The sequence below is a fragment of the Tamandua tetradactyla genome, chromosome 6 (genome assembly GCF_023851605.1).
Source record: "Tamandua tetradactyla isolate mTamTet1 chromosome 6, mTamTet1.pri, whole genome shotgun sequence".
In the NCBI taxonomy this organism is placed as follows: domain Eukaryota; kingdom Metazoa; phylum Chordata; class Mammalia; order Pilosa; family Myrmecophagidae; genus Tamandua; species Tamandua tetradactyla.
Window position 1 is genome coordinate 140,063,188 of NC_135332.1, and position 20,877 is coordinate 140,084,064.

Genomic DNA, 20,877 nt, shown 5'->3' on the forward strand with positions numbered 1-20,877 from the left:
GAAAGCAATTCATTGAAAATTTGGAAAATATGAAAAAGTACACCTAGGAAAGTTAAAACTGTCTTTAATCTCATTAGCTAGAGATATCCAGGGACTTTAAATCTAGTCTTCCTGGGTGGATTTCGGAGGGTCCATGGACTGTACCTCTGAAAATTTATGCAAAATCACCGTTAAGTCTTTTTTCCTAAGCTCATAAATAGCTTTTAAAATATTAGGATCACATTCTATGTTTTATTTTGAAACTCTTTTTTTCAGTGGACAAGAATGCATGCACATTTCCCCACATATTTAAGTACCCTTTGAGAATATTACTCTTTTAAAGAATATACAGTATTCTTTTAGCTATTCTCCTATTGTTGGACACTTATATGACCAATTTTTCCTCTAATAAATACAGTTGTAATAAACATCCATTTACATAAATTCTTGTACTGAGGCATATTTTAATTTTTTCTACTCTGTAATGGGGAATTACTGAGTCAACCACTATGTCTTTTTAAAAACTCTTGGCATCTATTCTATTTGCATTTATTTATTTTCACACACACCCAAAGATGTCCACGTCCTACCCCCAGACCCTGAAAATATGTTTCCTTACATGGCAGAAAGTGTGAATGACTCGTTTTTTTTATTTATAGCTTTTAAAACAATATTGTGAGTCTTTGATTTCTTTTCAGGTCCCTTTATTAGTAAAATGCCTTTGGAAAATGACAGTCTGGAAAAGAACCCACGAGCTACCTGAAGAAGAAAGACAAAGGACTCAAACAGCCTATTTGAACATCCTCCCTTGGACGGCCCAGGCATCTCTTCCCCAGGATGACCTCCTCAGTGGTTCTTTCCTCCCTGCGGTATGTTATGTGCTGATGTGCGGGTATCTGCCCGCAGCACTGGAGCACCCTCCTGCGGGGGTGTGGCGGGGGCCCTTCAGAGTGTGAGTCCTGGAGGAAGGCAAACCCTGCCTCCCATTACTAAGCTTTAGGAACCATGCGCTCTTCCTGATAGCTAGCACGCAGAGGCACACCTGAGCCAGGCTTGGCCAACTGCATGTTTCAGTTCAGGATTTTCATCCTGAGGGAATAGCCCAGGCACAGGAACTGCTGAGAAATGGCTCAGGCCAGCAGCAGATCCAGCAGCTATGGTGGCCAGTGCAAGTCCTGGGCCAGGGCCCCTGCTGTGTAGGGCTGCACACCACTCCAGCCTCCACCCTTCCCTTTCCCTGAGGTTTTTGTCTTGCCTTCTGTGATGGGCTGAATAATAACACCCCCTGTTAAGACTCCACATCCCAGCCACCCAAACTTGTGAATATATTACCTGACATGGCAGAAAGGACTTTACAGATGTGAAATTAATTTAAGGTCTTAAAATGGGAGATTTTCCTGGGTTATCCGGGAGGGCCTGTATTACCCTTGGAACCTACCTGGGTCCTTATAAGAGAGAGGCAGGAGGATCAAAGACAGGAGACGGTCCTGTGATGATAGAAGCAGAGACTGGAGTGATAAGGCCATGAGGAAGGAATGCCAGTAGCCTCTAGACTGGAAGAGTCAAGGCACAGATTTGCTTCTGGGACCTCTGGCTGTGATGCCACCTTAAATTTAGCTCTATATGTCCCATTTTGGATTTCTGGCTCCCAGACCTGTAAGAGAATAAATTTGTGTTGTTTTATACTACTAAGTTTAAGGTAATTTGTTCCATCAGTAGTAGAAAACTAATACTCTTCTCACTGACCCCATGAGATCCTCTCAATATATAATACTGCTTGATTTAGCTGGAGTCCATTTCGGCTGCTTCTGCCAACTGAAGTTCTGCCACCTTTAAGCCCCCCGAGTCTTGGCTTGGTACATCGTCCAGGCTCCTATACCATATCCTGCTTCCCAGGAAGAAGCCTTTTCACCCCAAGTTGTGGTCATTTGCTTACTTGTCTGTATTGCCCTTCAGATGTGAAATCAGTGAGGGCAAGGGCAGAATTCATTCTTGCATATCCTGTACAACGTTTGAATAAATATTAATTGATTGAACAAATTAAAACTTATTTGCATACAAACAAGTGCAAAAAAGGTGGAAAGGGTTGTCTGTCTCTTCAAATAGAGTAACAGTCACATTAGGCTCCTTTTCCTTAGAAAATGGGAATCATATTAAAAACAGTCTATTTATCTATCTTAAAGGAAAGTTTTGTTTTGATTTATGACAGGATTTTTAAAAGCTGACATTTATGTGAATATAAAATATCAAACACAGAATAGGCTAGTTAAATCATTTGGGTAGAACTGAAAGCAGAGTAAATGTAATCAATTTACAATATTATTAAAACCTAAAGGGAAATCAAATGTCTGCTTCAGTAATGCTGGGTGTGTCCTTGTTTCTCGCACTTGAATGTAATTATAGGACACTCCAGTGGCTGGCTGCAAATGTCTGCTAAATCCAGCTTTATCCTGGCTGGTGTGGGACATACATTTGAGACACTTGAGTTTAAGAGCTCTCTCTCCCTTGCATGGCAGGGAGTTTTAAGTGATTTTCTCTCCTCCCCTCCAAACATGTTCCTTGTCTAAATTTTTTAAGCCTTTGGACTCTGTCCTACAAAAATGCAAAGGCACAAGTACACAAAGATATTCACTGCAGCACTATTTTTAATAGCCTTCAGTTGGAATCAACCCAAATGTCAATCAGCAGGAGAGTGGTTGAATAAATTATGGCTCATCCATACTCGGGTCAGTTGTGCAGTCCTTCAAAAGAGTTAGGTAGGTTTTAAAGTACCACTTGCTTTAAAGTCATATTTCACTGCCCTGCTTAACACTCTTCAGGGCTTCCAGCCGCATTTTAGTAAAATTCAAACTCCTTCCCCAGGTCTAAAATGCCTGTCATGTACCAGCTCCATCTGCCTTTCTGACCCGTGGCTTTGCACTCTCCCTCCTATGTTTGAGTCAGTACAGGGGTCTTCTCTTCACCAGGAGTGTTCTTCCCTAGATCACAGTTGCCCATTACAGTCATCTGGAGTTGGGGGAGCTTTCCCAAAATCCCAGCTGTCATTCCAACCCAATTAACTCTGAGCCAATTAGCTCTTCTCCAATATTCAAGGCTTAGTTCAACCATCACCTCCTCAGAGTAGATGTGATTACACTACTTTTTAAATTAAAGATTTATTTAATTTACAGTGTTAAAAAGAAAAGTAAATCAGATTTGTGAAAGTAAAGATGGTAAGTATGCGACAGCATATGCTGAAAAGACCTATGCTGAAAAGACACTTTGGAGGTTGATGGAATTTAAACTTCAGTTTGGTTACTTGTACCAGTTATTTAAAGTCTCTGAACCTTTAAGTAAAAAGTGTAACAATCATCACCTTATAGAGTTTTTGTAAGGAATTAATGAGGCCACTTGTAGCACCTTTAGATAAGATTAGATAACATTAGATAAATTGTATTAGCAATTGTTAAGCACCAAATAATTAGGTGAAGCAATAAGTGCTTCAGAAATTCAAAGAAAAATAGAAATGTCAAGTGTCAGAAGTGATCAGGGAGAACATTTTTGAGTAGGCAGAGTTTTATTTTCATCTTAAAGGTAAAACTTGCTCAAATGGAGAAAGTGGTGGGGGCCTGGAGTGGAGATTCCAGGAGATGGAAAAGAGAAGAGCAAAGGTTAGAGGGAGAATCTGCACAACTGTTTGGAGTTAAGCAGGAGACTCAAGCTTGCCTAGAAAAAAGGCTCATGATATGTCAGGGTAGGGAAACCTTCTATTTTCCATCATGCAGTATCTTTTTTAGCATTGGCATTTATCTGAATGAAATTGTACAAAAGTAAGTCTCTGATTGGAAGTAGATCTATCGGATGTGGAGGCAAAGGGAGTGGCAGGAGATAGGCTTGGTGTGGCAACCCAAAGGTTGGGACCCCATCCCTTAGGGAACCATATAGCAGCCCGCATGATATCCATTAAAATTCCCCTCCCCTAAACACTGTTGGTAACCAATTCTTATAGGATTCTGCCAAATCTTGCAAGATTCCATTGTAACCAAATCTTGTGAGATTCTGCTGAACCTTATAAGCTGTCTCCTTGGCAGTCCTCTTTCCTTTTGGTTTTATTGCAGAGTGCTGACTTCCATTTCCTAACCAGCCACCATTAGGAAGAATCTTCTCCTGTTAGTAAGTTACTAATTAAAACTCATGGGTAACCCTCTGCCTGGCATGTTCTTTGGTCTTATGTTGTGCTGGGCTGGAACATTTGGTGAGCCAGCCAGGAGACCAAAGAGCAGCCAGCCATAAAAGGCATGAGTACTGGGAAGGGAGACTTTGTGGGGATAATCCTGGGTGAACTACTTCCTTGATGTGGGGATGGGTTGCCCACATGCTTTACTGCACTGTAGTCAGTTGGCTATTGTGTGTAGTATGGCTAACTATAGCAGACTGTCTCAAAGAAGACAGAGAAACTGAAAGTTTGTGGGAATAATCCTGGGGTGGCTTGCTTCCTTGATGTGGGGATGGGTTGCCTACTTGCTTGACTGCACTGCAGTCAGTTGTCTGTCATTGTGTGCAGTGTGACCAGCTACAGCAGACTGTCTCAGAAAGACAAATGAATCAGTAGATCTGAAGCATGCATTGAATGAGTGCCTATGCCATGTAGGTAAGTGTTTAGAAATATTGGCATGCTGGTTTATTACAGTAAGAGGGTATAGACTGCCCAAGGGCATCTGGCATATCTTCACTTCACCTAACTGGGACACAAAGGTTTGGGATCCTGTAGATTCTTCATCCAATGATGATAAGGAGAAAAAAAGAAGGGGCTTGAGAAACAGAAGATAAAGTAAGACCATCTTTGTATGCAGCATTTCCAAAGGTTGCCTCTTTACTACGAGGAATTAGCACTCAATTATATTACTATAACTTCATTTCCTTTAGCATTCTCTTACATAGGGTCAGTTTAACCTGTTTTCACCTTCACCTTGGAAGGAGAACAAAGAATTTTCCTTGCACTCCTATTTACATAGCCCAACCATCTGCCATTGTCCATAGCAAAGGATTTGGCTGGTAGGAAAGTGTGACTCTATCTCATTACATGAATGATGTCATGTTAACCAAAAACTCTTCCAGATCTAAAAGAAGCCTCAGGCTCATTGCTATTTCATCTTACAGTTGGGGATGGGCAATTAATAGTGATAAACCACACCCTTGGCTACCCTGTCAAACTCTTGGGCGCTGTATGGTTGGGAAAGGCAAATTTTATTCCTTTTATAATAATTGATAATGTACGATGTTTTCCTATGCTGTTTATGCCAAAACAACTAACGGCTTTCTTGGGATTGTTGGGATATTGGAAACCTTTCATTCTTCACTTAGCCCAAATGTTAAAACCTGATTAGGTATGATTAGGAAAATGTTTGATTGGGAAAAGCCATTCTTGGGAATGGGATACTTCTCAGCAGGCTGCTTTAGAAAAAGCCAGATGGCTATAGCACTGGCTCAGGTTTTGCAGAGGGATGGACTCAGCTGTTTCTTGTGAATTAGATATGGACAATAGCAATATTCGCTTTGGGTTGGGCTTGTGGCAAAGGCCACAGGCAAAGTGAATTGCCATTGGCTTTTAGTTTCATCTCTGAAAAGGAGCTGAACTGTGGTTCAGTTCCTTAGAAAAACAACTGTGTGCTGTCCATCATGCCTTGCTGCAAGTTAAAGGATTAACTCTGAAATGTCCTGTGAAATTAAGAACAGCCATCCCCATACAGGGGTGGATATGTGCCACTGCTACTAAGCCTCATTCTGGAAGTGCACAATTAAGCGCATTAATGAAATGGAAATCTTATCTGCTGCAGCACAGAATTTTCAATAATAGCCACTTAAGTGATATATTGAGACCAGTTTCATATGTGGAAGAACAATGCTTGCCCCTCCCTGCTGATACTCCAGAAATGGCTGTGCTAACTATTGATGAATGTGGTAGTTTACCTGAGTCTGTCTGATATACTGATGGATCAGCACATGGCAGTAGCCATGCAACCTAGTGCAGACACTATATGATGGGAAACTGAGACTATGCAAAGTAGCCAATGGGCTTAAATAAGGGCTGTATGGATGGCCATTGTTCACAAACCAGGAGAATTAACTATTTGGCATTAACTATTTGGGCTGACAATTGGGCAGTGTACCAGGGCTTGATGGTGTGGATGGCAACATGGAAGCAAGAGCAATGGACTATTGTCAACTGCCCCTCATGGGGAAAAGAGATGTAGAAAGATAGTTGGACTACCTGTCACAAGCAAAATGTAACTGTGTTTCATGTCTCTGCCCATAATACCGATTCTTTACCTGGTAATATTGAAGCAGATGTTTTAGCAAAAATCCGTAGCCTAAAGTCAACATCACACGAAGCTGCTAAACGGTTGCATAGAAAGACAAGACACCCAGAGTACCAGACCCCATGGAGACTGGCACAGCAATTCCAGCTGCCCATCACTAGACAACAGCTGAAAGAAGTCATGAGCACCTGCCCCTCCTGTTCACTGTGATGCCCAAAGATGATTTTTCATCAACTGTCACATTGGCCACAAGAATAGTTCAGTCACCAGATGGCAGGTAGATTATATTGGGTCCCTTCTCTTATCCAGAGGTGCAAAATGTGCTTTTATAGTCATAGATATGGCCACTAGACAGTTGCTGGCCTTCCCAGTAGGGAAAGTTAATGAAAGAGCTACAATACATAGCATAGAAAAGGTAAGTACATTCTTCGGGGACACATCACTATCACACATGTGGACAGTGATAGAGGGACCTCTTTTGCCAGACAGCTAACCCCAGTCTAGGCTACAGAACATGGCATCTTATGGATATTTTATTTGCCTTACAGACCCACAGCAGTGGGGTTTAATTAAAAGAATGAATGGGCTTTTAAAGAAACAGTTAAAAGATATCAAACAATCTCTATGGCAGTGTACACACAGGTTGTATTTGGCCCTCCCAAGCCTTGATTCACAGTCCCAGCAGCTGCTCCCACTCCTGTTGAAATGATAATGGTGGGGCCCACGCAGGTTGCAAATTCAGGTAAAAAGATCAGCAATACTACAGCCACAATGAGGTAATGAAAACAACTTTCTTTTGCCTGTGCTACAAACATTAGAAATTGGGGGAAATAAGATCAACTGGACATGGGCCTGGCTGATGCAGCTGCACTGGTTGGGAATCCTAAGCCCATGGGGTATTGGGGTCACCCAAAATTTAAGTATTGGACAACATTTTATATACAAAATACCAAAAGTTGTATATGAAACCAACCTGGGAAACCCCCACACCCCAAGGCACAGCACGTATAACTCTGTGGGCATTCATTATGCTCAGGCTAATTGTGGATTTGACTCCAGAAAACTCCCTGCAATTGCAGTGGGAAAAAGTGTTGTATCTGTCTACCAATGGAAATTTAGCTTGTGTCCTTTTCACCCTTAGTGTCATAGTAAATACGTTTCTGCAACAGACTTCTGTGGTAAACTACATGCACAATAAATGTCAATGCAAAGAGTACACTGAACTGCCACTGTTGGGTGCCACTGTCCTGCCTTGGACTGTGACCCCTGTGAACTGAACTGCATAGAATACCCTACTGGCCTGGAAGAAGTCAGCATATTAAAAAAAAATCTGGAAAAGAATCTTCTCATTTAAGACTGAAATCACAGGTTTTCTATTATACTGTTGTTGTGGGATATCAGTGCAGTGTCTGTCCTGTAGTCAGTGCAAATTGCTGTGTGTGAGTGGATTGTGGCAACCCAGGGATTAGGACCTCTCCCTTAGGGAAGCACATAGCAGTCTATGTGAAATTCATGAAAACTTTCCTTCCCTAATCATTGCTGGTAACTGTTTCAGTTTTCTAGCTGCCGAATGCAATATACCAGAAACATAACATCTTTTAAAAAGGGGAATTTAATAAGTTACAAGTTTACAATTCTAAGGCCATGGAAATGTCCCAATTAAAGCAAGTCTATAGAAATGTCCAATCTAAGGCATCCAGGGAAAGATACCCTGATTCAAGAAGGCTGATGAAGTTCAGGGTTTCTCCTTCAAGTGGAAAGGCACATGGTGAACACAGTCAGGATTTCTCTCTCATTTGGAAGGGCACATGGCAAACATGGGGTCATCTACTAGCTTCCTCTCCAGGCCTCATGAAGGTCCCCCAGGAACATTCTCCTTATTTCCAAAGGATGCTGGCTGGTGGACTCTGCTGCAGGGCTCTTGTCATTCTGTCATCCTTCTCTGCACTCTCAGAATCTTCAAAGGTCACTGATTGATGGACTCTGTGGTTCTCTCAGCCTTGTGGCTCTGCTCAGTTCTGCTGTGGCTTTTTCATCATTCTCAAAAAGAGTTCTCTCCAAAAATGACTCCTTTTTTATAGGATCCCAGTAAAGCTAATCAAGACTCATGTAGAATGGGTGGAAACACATCTCCATCTAATCAAGTTTAATACCCACACTTGATTGAGTCACATCTCCGTGGAGATAACGTAACCAAGTTTCCAAGCTATAGTACTAAATAGGGATTAGAAGAAACCATTGCTTCCACAAGATTGAATAGGATTAAAATATGGCTTTTGAAGGATACATAAGTCCTTTCAAACTAGCACAATGACCAACTCTCAGGGGACTTTGCCAAGTCTTGTGATACTCTGTTGTAACCAAATCTTGTGAGACTCTGCTGAACTTTATAAGCTGCCCTCTTGGCACTCCCTCCCTTTTGTGTTTTTGCGTAGAGTGCTGACTTCCATTTCCTAACCAGCCACCAATGGGAAGAATCTTCTCCTGTTAGTAAGTCCCTAGTTAAAACTCATGGGTAACCTTTTGCCTGGTATGTTCTCTGAACTTGGTGTTGTGCCATACTGGAACATTTGAGAAGACTATTGCCTTCAACAGGAATTCAGGTGGCCTCTTTTTTGAGGCTGACTCTGGAGCGTGAGGTAACCAGCCTCTAAGAGACAAGCTTCTGGGTTTCCTGGAGGAAAGACAACAAACCAATTCCCAAGAGGCAGTGCTCCTCTTTCCTTCTCTCCCATGTGACAACCCAGCGATTCTTTGGGGGGTGGGGGGGACCCAGCTCTATCAGTGCCAGTCAGGGTCCAGGTTGAAAAGAATCATACACCAAATTGGGCACCAACGAACATCCAGTGAAGAGCAAATGGCAGTTAAATATTAAGAAATTTTATTCATTCCCTTTGTCCCCATATTTTCACTTCCCAGAATCTATCCCAACACTTTCTTGCTCACAAAGAGCATCTTCATGTATCATTCTGCTTTCTAGCTCTATCTCCCACTTCTCCCCAGGTGACATTGGATACTCCGTCAATACAAAACCCCCTGTACTTTCCTAGACATACACCAGCACTTGTTTTTCTGAGCACTTTCCATTTTCCTCTGCCTGGAAAGACCTTCACTGCCTTCTCTTGGCAAACTCTACTCGTTCTTCTGCAATCAGCTAAATTGTCAGAGGGTCTTCTGGGGTCCTCATCAAGGATGAGATGGTTTCCCCCTCTCTTAGTTTGCATAGCACCTGTGCATGTATTTGTATATCTATGTACATATCTGTCTCCACTATCTTGGTTTCTCTGTTTCCCCTGCACTGGTGGGACCAACTGGGGCCAGTTCTGCCCCCTCTGCCCGGGACAGTTGGCAATATCTGGAGACATTTTTAGTTGTCACAATCTAGTGGATAGAGATCAGGAATCCTACTAAATACCCTGTAATGCACAGGACAGCCCCCATAATAAATTATCCAATGGTGCTGAGGTTGGGAAACCCTGTCCTCCACCTAGCTAAGTCCCAAAACAAATGACACCCAACTATATAACTGATAAGGGTAAAATGAAGTTTTAAAGTCCAATTTCTTCATCTATACAATATGCCTAATAATATCCATGCCAGAAGTTTGCAGGGGGCCATACATGAGACAGCATATGAACAGTGCCTGGAACAAACTTGGCACTCCATCAACATTAATTAATTCTAACTAACAATAACATAGGTAAATTAAATCACAGACCCAGAATGTTCTGGTGTTGACATGAGTCTGATGGACTTTATAGTCAAATCCCTTCATAGTTGAGGAAGCCTAATCCATAAACAGTAAGTGACTTGCCCCAAATTCTAACAGATCTGAGTTTCTAACTTACTGGAAAACCACATTTTAAATGCATGCATAAGAAAAAGATTTCAAACTGACTCTTTTGTAAAGCAAAGAATTATCTTTTAGGGAAGGGGTTTGGCATGTATATACATATATAAAAAATTTTCTTAAAAATAGTTACAGTACTAACAGACAAATGATCCAACTGAATAATGTTACTAGAAGTTTCATGGGAATTTATTTTTAAATTACATTTTTGGCATTAAAATGACATATTTTGGCAAAAGTAGGCAATTGTATTAAAATACAGAGTTAAATAATGCATTCCTTCGATAGTAGAAAGATATAGTCAGAAGCCAGGTTGACATTTAAATAGCTTTGTTATAATATAAAAGCCTTCAAATATTAAGAAGCATTCTGGAATCTACGCTTAAAATTAACTAACTTGTAATGAATCATCCAATTCTTCCCTGATAAATTGCTAATACAGACAATGAAATGTCTTAGCAAAATGTAATTCAGAGGGCACCATCCAATCTCAGATTTTAACATGTTATGGTTTTTCATATGAACATGAATATAACCAAATTTAAACAAATTTATGGCAAATAAATTAAAACATCTATATTTTAACATCTATAGGCTTTATCAGCTGTTCCTTATATAGTCATCTGATATTTTTAAAGAGTGAGCAATCATATAAAAGGAAATATGGTCATAACTGATTGAAGTAATAAAATCCTGAAACTAAATAACATCTCATAATTCATTGCACAGCATATATTAGATTTCATTACGTCAGTATATAGCTTAGTAGTAAATTCTCCTGATAGCCATAAACCTCTAAGGTGTTGTCATCCTGAAAAATGAAGGGGACGGAGTTGGTGGGGATACAGAATGGATAAAAGTGCTGGTGGGTGTGCTTTCACGTTGTAAAGTTGTAGTGCACCGCCACCTAGTGGCCGAACATGCTACCTTATTCTAATAAAGAACTTTTCCTGTATTTTCTATTGAGTTATGCCATCTTGTTCCCCTCTACCTGTGTTCATCTCTGATATTGAAGTTCCTGAAATTCATGTCGCCCATACATTGTAAACCCATGTGCTCGTCACCAACCAGGATGTCAAGAATTTGGTTAATACAGTTTTTATGTTCAATTAACTTTTTAATTCCAAGTACTTTGCTTATTTCAAAGTCATGATAGGGTGTCTGTATTAAACTTCCATGTTCCTGCTTGTGAGTACAGAAGGATTACAGTTATAGGATCTTTGGACCTTGATACGATTTTTATTCTTATTATTGAATCTTTTAACAAGTCAATCAGTACAGAGTTAATGCTTTAAAAGGGAGTTGCTCTAGTTTGCAAGCTGCCAGAATGTGACATACCAGGAATGGAATGGCTTTTTAAAAGGGGAATTTAAGTTGTAAGTTTACAGTTCTAAGGCCATTAAAATGTCCAAATTAAAGCAAGGTTATAAAAATGTCCAATCTAAGGAATCCAGGGAAAGATACCTTAGTTCAAGAAGGCCAATGACATTCCGAGTTTCTCTCTCAGCTGGAAAGGCACATGAGACATCTGCTAGCTTTCTCCCCAGGGTTCTTCAACAGCTTGTCTGGGGCTCTGTCTGTTCTGTTGGCTGTTGGCTGTTGGCTCTGGTGGCTGTAAAGCTTTTTCCAAAATGGTTCCCTCTTAAAGAGCTCCAGTAAGCAACCTCACCTTGAATGCACAGAGACAGATCTCCATGAAAACCATCTAATCAAAAGTTACCATCTACAATTGGGTGGGTCATATCTCCATGGAAACAATCAAAAAGCTCCCACCCAGCAATAGTGAATGAGGATTAAAGAACTTGGCTTTCCTGGGGGTACACAACAGATGTAAACTGGCACAGGAGTCCTTAAACAACTATATGAAATCATTATGAAAATCCGCACATAGGTTTTTATTAAGATTTCAGAATTTAGAAAATGGCAATGGTACTATGTTAATAAAGACTCCCTTCATTAACATTTTGGTACCATTCATAGAGTGTCGCATAAATGTCTAGGCCATGTGAAGAATTCAGTTCAGGATTGTTGTTTCTCTGTAGTGTGGAACTGGGAGCAGAGTCAGCATTTGTGGGTGTTTAAGGCCCCAGTATCCCATACCTGGTGTCCTGCTCCTTAAGTGATGCCAGGGAGTGTTCCACACTAAGGACAGAGCCAGCTGTCTGAATTTTGGATAAAATGATAAAGTATAGTAAAATAAAAAAACAGACTCTGCTCTGATCAAGATGGTGGAGTGAGACACTTCAGGGCTCCAATCTGCCCCCAGAGTCTTTGAACAATCAGCAAGAATTGGCTAAAACATCTTTGTCAGAGCTACAGAAAACAGTTAAAGGACCACATTAACAGGCTCCTGGAATTCAGGAAAGGTCTGTCATAACACAAAGATACAAGCTTATGGAACAGATGCCTCACAGTCTAAATTCTAGGAATTTAGAGAGGATGATAGACAAATAGATCAAAGCCACATGAAATATCAAAATGTCCAGGTTTCAACATAAGATTACAAAACATTCAAAGAAGCAGGAAGTAATGATTCAAGCAAAGGAAAAAATTAAAGCATTAGAAACCACTGATGAAGAGACATGGGCCATACCAAACAAAGAAATTTTTACAATGGTCCTAATTAGCTCAAAGAGTTAAAGGAAAGCATAGACAAAGAACTAAAGGAAATCAGGAAAATGATAGATATGAGTATCAATATAGATATGGAAATTATGAAAAGGAACCAAACAGAGCTAAAGACCACAATAACAGAAATTAAAAATTCATTAGAGGAGTTCAATAGTAGATTGGAGCTGGCAGAAGAAAGAATCAGTGATCTCGATAAGACAATTGAAATCAGTCTGAGGAGAATAAAATAATGAAGTAACATGAACAGAACCTGAGGAAACTATGGGACACCATCAAGTGTACTAATAAGCATTGTGGGAGAACCAGAAGAAAGAGAGAAAGGGAGAGAATATTCAAAGAAATAATAGCTGAAAACTTCTCAAATTTAATGAAAGGCATGAATATACACATCTAAGATGCTCAATGAACTCCAAACAGTATAAACTCATGGCATATTATAATGAAACTGTCAAATGCCAAAGACAAAAAGAATCCTGAATGCCACAAGAAAGAAACAGTGTGTTTATAAAAGGGAGCCTCAATAAGATTAAGTGCTGATTTCTTATGAGAAACCATGGAGGCAAGAAGAAAGTGAAATGACATATTAAAAGTGTCGAAAGCAAAAAATTGTCAACCAAGAATTCTACATCTGGCTAAACTCTCTTTCAAAAATAGAGGGTGAAATTAAGACATTCCCAGGTAAACAAAAGCTGAGGGAGTTTGTCACTATTACTAGACCAGCCCTATAAGAGATACTAAAGAGATTTCTGTAAGGTGAAAGGAAAGAATGATAAATAAATAGATCTAAGTCACATGAAAAAAATAAAGACCCCTGATAAGGGTAACAATACAAATAAGTATAAATACCAGTACTATTTTATTTTTGGTTTGTAATGCCACTTTTTACTTCCTAAAGTATCTAAAAGGCAAATGCATAAAATTTAATTATAAACTAATGGTTTTGGAGTCCACATGTAATTTGTGACAAGAACTATTTAAAGGTAGGGGGATGGAGGGCTGTAAGAATATATGTTGTGTATGTTATTGAAGTTAAGTTGGTATCAAAGCAAATGCAGTTGATATAGACTTAGGATGTTCAATTTAAGCCCCATGGTAACTATAAAGAAAGTTTCAGACAATATGCAAGATCATAAAGACAGGAATTAGAGTTGAGGTTGCCAGGGGCAGGGAGCAGGGGAATAGGGAGTTAATGCATAATGGGTGTAGGATTTCTCTTTGGGGAGTTGTGGGGAAGTTTTAGTCATAGAAGGTGTTAAGGGTACCACAACATAGTGAATCTGATTAATCCCACTGAATAACAGGCTTCGGAGTGGTTGAGATAGGAACACGCTTATGTTGTATATATGTTTCCACATTAATAATAAAAAAAGAAATAGCAAAGAGATAGTGATAAAAGTAATGCATGACCTTTAATGGGATTTAACAAGGGAGAGAAGTCTCAAAAGGACATTATTGGGACATATGAAAAACGAAATAGAGATTGTAAGCTTTATATGAATATTAAATTTCTTGAACTTGATAACTTGTATTTAGGGTGGATATATAAGTGAATATCCTTGTTCTTAGGAATTGTACATGGCAGTTTTAGGTGTTTAAGGAGCATAATGTATATAACCTACATTCCAGTGTTCAGAAAAATGGATTGATAATTTTTCAGTGGATAGATGGATTGATAGGATGATGGATAGACCAGAATGGAATAGCACATGCGCAAAGTGTTAAAATTCACGGATTTGGGTATCTGAGGGATAGGAATATGTTGAAGTTCTCTGTATGGGATTTGTATTGTTTTGTAACTATAAGTTTGAAAATATTTCAAGATAAAAATTAAAAAAAAAACAGAAAGTAGACCACTTCAAAGTCAATAAATCTTTCTTCATGATCTAAGAGAATCATATATTTAAACCTAACCAACTGTAATACCTTGCTAAAGCCGCCGGAATGCTATAAAACAGAAATGGAATGGCTTTTTAAAGGGAATTTATTATGTTACGTTACAATTCTATGTTGATAAAAATATCTAAACTAAGGCACCAACAAGAGGTTACCTTCACTTGAGAAAGGCTGGTGGAATCTGGAACACCGTCAGCTGGGAAGGCACATGGCTGGCATCTCCTCGTCCCTTGCTCCTGGGCTCCACATGGCTTTCAGCCTTTGCTTCCTGAGGGGGTTCCTCACTTGGCATCTGTGGGCCTTCACTTAGCTCCTCTGGGACACAACTCTGGGTTCTGGTTTGCTTAGCTTCCTATGGGAAGGCACATGGCAACATCTGCTGGGCTCTGTATCTCCAAATGTCTGGGTCTCATGTTGGCTCTGTCAGCTCTGAAGCAACTGTTCTCCAAGTGTCTGCATCAGCTCTGAGGTTTCTTCAAACTGTTTCCCATTTTAAAGGACTCCAGTGAACTAATCAAGACCCACCTTGAATGGGCAGGATCATATCTCTAACTAATCAAAAGGTCACATCCACAATTGGGCATGCCACATTTCTGTGGTGATAATCTAATCAAGTTTCCACACTGCAGTGCTGAATCAGGACTAAAAGAAATGGCTGCTCCTGCAAGATAGGATCAGGATTAAAACATGGCTTTTCTGGGGGTAAATAATAGCTTCAAACTAGCACACCAACCTCAAACTTTGAACAATAAAAGAAATCTACCCTTTTAACTGTATAAAGCAAATTAATAGGATTTAAATGTTAGGAGTTTAAAAACCACTGCCAATCCTAAAGGCAAAACAAGGACAAGGCAGTGTTAGCTGGGCTCCATTTTAATCAGAGCTGGAAAGCAGATTCCACTTCTCAACTTGTAGTTGATGGAAAAGGGTACTTCATTCAAGGAAGTCGGCCATGCAAGGGGAGTAGTTGGACCAGAAATGAGAGTGCTCGCCCAGCAGGTAATTGAAAGGAACAGAGAACCTTGGTCCTCAATTACTACTCAGCTGTTGGACTTGACGAATATTCCTTTTCTATTTACTCTTACATGGTGCTTACTATATGCCAGGAACTGTTTTTTTTTCTAAGTGCTTTAAATATAACACTCTAAAGTAGGTGCTATTATTAGCCCCATTTTAGAATTGAGGAAACTGTGGCACAGAGAGGTTAAATAGTATTCTCAGTTTCACAGTAAGTTAATGGTTTCAGACTTGGGCTGTCTAACCCAGAATCTGCTAGGAACCACTCTATGATGTCTACAGAGATGATGGGCCTCTGTTTCAGATCCTCGCAGTGATTTTCCCCCTTAACAGGACAGCCTCTAACAGTAAGGACCTCTCATTCAAATGAAAGGATTTCACTGACAGATTAACAAAATTATACCTTTCTCTGTTCTCTCAATGGCCCAAATACTCTTTCAGTCTTATTCTTCATAGGAAACAGCACAATAATAATAACAGTAAAAACGTCATTGATACAGAGGTTTATTTTTTCATTTCAGTACATATTTTTGCATTTAGTTACTTCATTTCAAGTAACCAAATGAAAGAATTGGCATACAATTTTGCTTTTAGAGGAACTCTTATAAACTTAGGGAGATCATTATAAATTGCTCTCCTATCATGCCACACCTTCTACCTTTAGCAGGTAACTCCCCTATGGGAGTTACCCTCAACTTTGGTGAGTTTTGCTTGTTCCCTTGGCTTTTAGTGGTGCCCTTAGACTTGCTTTAAATACATTTGCATTTATAAACATGGTTTCTGGGGTCCATACCCTTGCATTCCCTTTCTCCCCCACCACTCTCCTTTGTAGTGCTCTGGTTTGAGACACTCAGTTTTGCTTTCCTTGTAAAGGTGCACATCAGATGTCTAGTTGAATGAGACTAGATTCCTGCAAAAGTGATTTTGAAATTATGAGAGTCTTAGGGAAATTTTCGACCATACAGATGTTCCAGAAAGGATGTTGTCTTTTGATGGGCCATACTTTCAACTTTCTGCCAAGTAGTATGAAGCTGAAACCACCTCACATAGCACCCTCCTTTTTTTCTTAAAATCCATCCTTTGGCATTTTTCAATCCACATCGTGCTAAGGAACACACCAGCAATGGGGTTCCTTAAAGGGCACCCATTTAAGGCCTACCCATTGTTCTTCAGTCCAGTCTTCCTTATTCAGTTTGAAAATGTTTGAAGAAAATTGTTTTAGTGTTAGCTCCCATTTCACCCACAACTGCAACTAAAGTAGTAGATGGCTCAGGTAACACAAGACCTATGGCCTAAGACTTTTGGACCAGAATATAAATATTTATATTGTTTTTCTCATTATAATAGTGATTCATTATCAAGTATTTAAAAAATGCATATCAGAGAAAAGGAAAAAGAAAACCACACTCTTGTGTACTAAAAGATAACCACCACAGCATTTTAGTGTTTTCCTGAATCTTTCTTTTTAATTTTATTTATTAGAGAAGTTATAGGTTTACAAAAAAAAAATCATGCAGAAATATGGAGTTCCCATATATCCCCCTCAGACACGCAGTTTTCCCTATTAACATTTTGCATTAGTGTAGTACCTTTATTAAAATTATTGAATATTATAATTATATACTATTGACTATAGTCCATACTTTACATCAGGGTTCACTACTGCTGTTACACAGTCCTATGGTTTGTTTTTAAATTTTATTCTCGTAACATATATATAACCTAAAATTTATCTTCTTAACCACATTCAGATATGTAATTCAGTGGCTACGATTTTGTACTACCATCACCACCATATATTACCAAAACTTTTCAGTCACCACAAACAACTTCTGACCAACTAATTTTGGGAAGAGTTTGGGCAGGATTGGTGTTAATTCTTTTGGAATGTTCGGTAAAATTCACCAGTATTGCCATCTCACCCTGCATTTTTCTGTTGAGAAGTTTCTGATTATTGACTCAATCTCTTTACTTGTTATTGGTCTGTTGAGATCCTCCAATTCTTCTTGAGTCAGAGTTTGTGTTTCTAGGAATTTGTCTTTTTCATCTAATTTGCTGATTGTGTTAGTGTACAAGCTTCTGGAGTGTGATATACCAGAACTAGAATGGCTTCTAAAAAGTGGAATTGATTAAGTTACCAGTTTACAGTTCTAAACCTATAAAAATGTCCACCTAAGGCATCCAGGGAAAGATACTTTAATTCAAGAAAGGCCAATGGATCAGGAACACCTCTGTGGCTGGGTAGCTTGTGGCTGGCATCTGCTGGTCCCTTGCTTCTGGGCTCAGATGCCTCCAACCTCTGTTCCTTTCAGAGTTCCTTCCTTTGCTTCTCCAGGGCTGACTTTCATCTCTTGGCTTCCTTTGGTTCTCTTCTGGCTTACTTAACATCTCATGACAATGTCTGCTGGGTGCCAAGCATCTCTAAACATCTGTGTCTCTGTTCTCCATGTCTACATCTCTTTTAGCCCCTGCTGTGAAGCTTCTGTCGGCTTTGAGGTTAAGGATCTGTCACTTTTGGGTTTCTGGCTCTGTCCAAAATGTTTCCTCTTTTAAAGGATTCCAGTAAACTAATCAAGATCCACCTGGAATGGGTGGAGTCACATCTACAGTTAATCAAAAGGTCACACCCACAACTGGGTGCGCCACATAAAATCAAAGCTTCACATTACAGTATTGAATATGGATTAAAATAAATGGCTGCTCCCACAAGATTGGATCAGGATTAAAACATGGCTTTTCTAGTATGCATACTTTCAAACTGACACATTGGTCTAGTTTTTCTTAGTATTCACTTACAATCCTTTTTACTTCTGTGGGGTCAGTAGTTAATGTTCTCCATTCTGATCTTTTAATTTGTTTGCTCTTTCTTTTGTCAGTCTAGCTAAAGGTTTGCCAATTTTAATGATATTGTCAAAGAACCAACTTTTTGGTTTATTGTTTTTATTCTCTATTCATCTACCTCCATTATCTTCATTTCCTTCCTTTTGCTTGCATTGGGTTGTTTGTTCTTTTTCTAGACCCTCCAGTTGGAGGTTATGTCTGGTTTGCAATCTTTTTTCTCCTTTTTTTTAATATAAGCATTTAGAACTAAAAAACATATGCTTTCAGCACTGTCTTCGCCACATCTACTAAGTTTGCTATGCTGTGCTTTCATTTTCCTTAAGAAATTTCCTCATTTTCCCTGTGATTTCCTTTGACTCATTGGTTAAGAGTATGTTGTTTAATTTCCACGTGTTTGTAAATTTTCCCATTCAACCTTTGTTTCGACCTCCATTCCATTGTGGCTGGAGATGATACATTGCCTGATTTCACTATTTTGGAATTAACAGAGATTTGTTTTGTGAGCTAACATATGGTTTATGCATGTGCACTAGAGAAGAATGTGTATTCTGCTACTATTGGGTGGAATGTTCTATATATGTCTGTTAGGTCTAGTTGGTTTAACACATTCAAGTCTTCTACTTACTTATCGAGCTTGTCTCTAGATGTGCTATTCATTATTGAAAGTGGTATATTGAAGTCTATTAATGCAGAACTGTGACTTTTCCCTTCAGAACTGTCAAAATTTGCTTCATGCATTTTGGGACTTTGTAGGTACATATATATTCTTAATTGTTAAGTTTTCTTATTGAATTGACCCCTTTATCAGTCTATAATGGCCTCGGTTCCTCATAACAGTTATTTTGCCTTAAAATCTATTTATTTGCCATTGGTATAGTTTCCCAGCTCCCTTTTGGTTACTGTTTTTTTTTCTCATTCATTCACTTTCAGCTACATGTGTCTCTGAATTTAAGGTGATTTTCTTGTAAACAGCATATAGTCAGGTCAGGCTTTTTAAACCCATTTTGCCAATAACTATTTTTTATAGGAGAGCATATAACATTTATATTAACTACTGATAATGCAGGATTTTCTTCTGCAATTTTGCTAGTTGGTCTTTGTAAGTCACACCTTTTTGGTCCCTCAATTCTTCCATTAATACCTATGTTAATGTGTGAATTTTTTTTGTACTGAACCATATTGAGCCCTTCTATTTTCTTTCTGTATACATTTTTCACATTTTTTTTTTTTTTGGTGGTTACCATGGGGCCAATATATAATATCCCAAATCTCTAGAGATTTCAACTACTTCAATAGCATACACACATACTGCTCCTATATCTCCCCTTCCCCTAAACTATTGTTTTACTTGTTACAAATTATATCTTCATACATTGTATTTCCCAAACCATGGACTAATCATTACTTTTTATGCATCTGGATTTTAGGACATGTAAAAAGTATAAAAGGGGAGTTACATACCCAAAATACTATACAATAATACTGGCATTTATAATTAGCCAACTGAAGGTCTTCAGTTCTTCATTCAGCTTAAATGCACTGTCTGGTGTTCTTTCCTTTCAGTTTAAATAACTCTCTTTCGCACTGCTAGTCGGGCAGCTCTAGTGGCAACAACTCAGGTTTGTTTATCTGGGAATGTCTTAATCTTTCATTTTTTTAAAGTGTTGCCAGATAAAAAATTCTTGGTTAGCAATTGTTTTCTTCCAGCATTCAAATATTTCATCCTGTTGACTTCTTGCTGCCAATGTTTCTGATGAGAAGTTATTACTTATTCTTATTAGGAATAAGTACATAACTCATTGCTTTTCTCCTGCAGCTTTCAGAACTCTCTACCTTGTCTTTTGACATTTAACAGTTTGAATACTGTGCCTAGGTGTGGTTTTCTTAGAATTTATCCTGTTTGGGGCTCTTTGGGCTTCTTGAATGTATTTGTTTTTTGTTAAATTTGTTAAGTTTTCTGCCTTTATTTCTTTGAATATTCCTTCTGTTCCACCTTCTGGGGCTTCCATAATGCACAATTTGTACACTTGGATTTGTCCTACAGCTCTTAGTTTCTTTCCATTTTTTTTTCTCATTCTTTTTGCTTCTCAGTAGGAATACTTTCAATTTTTTTGTATTGAAAAAAAAATAGTATCTGCCAGCTCCAATCTGCTGTTGAAACCATCTAGGGAATACTGCATTTCATTGTTAATTTAGGGATGTAGTCCCTGAGTTTTTACTTAAGTGTGTATCCAGCTAGTGGTAGGACAGATTTTCTGGAGTGTAGGAGTTAACAGAAACAAATTAACCAACACAAAAAGCCTTTCGGTCTTTGCAAGTTGACTCTGGGTTGGCTGGTGTTCTCCTTTTTAGCCCTACTATTAAGTT

The 20,877-nt window shown here is 39.0% G+C and overlaps 1 long non-coding RNA gene across 1 annotated transcript; it reads right to left on the reverse strand.

Annotated features, from left to right (window-relative positions):
- Nucleotides 1–657: 657 nt before the first annotated feature.
- Nucleotides 658–16,203, reverse strand: LOC143688864 (uncharacterized). Its single transcript, XR_013178343.1, has 3 exons — nt 11,593–16,203; nt 1,414–1,633; nt 658–734 (listed from the first exon to the last, which is right to left on the reverse strand). It is a non-coding gene; the product is annotated as an uncharacterized LOC143688864 (long non-coding RNA).
- Between the last annotated feature and the right edge of the window lie 4,674 nt (nt 16,204–20,877).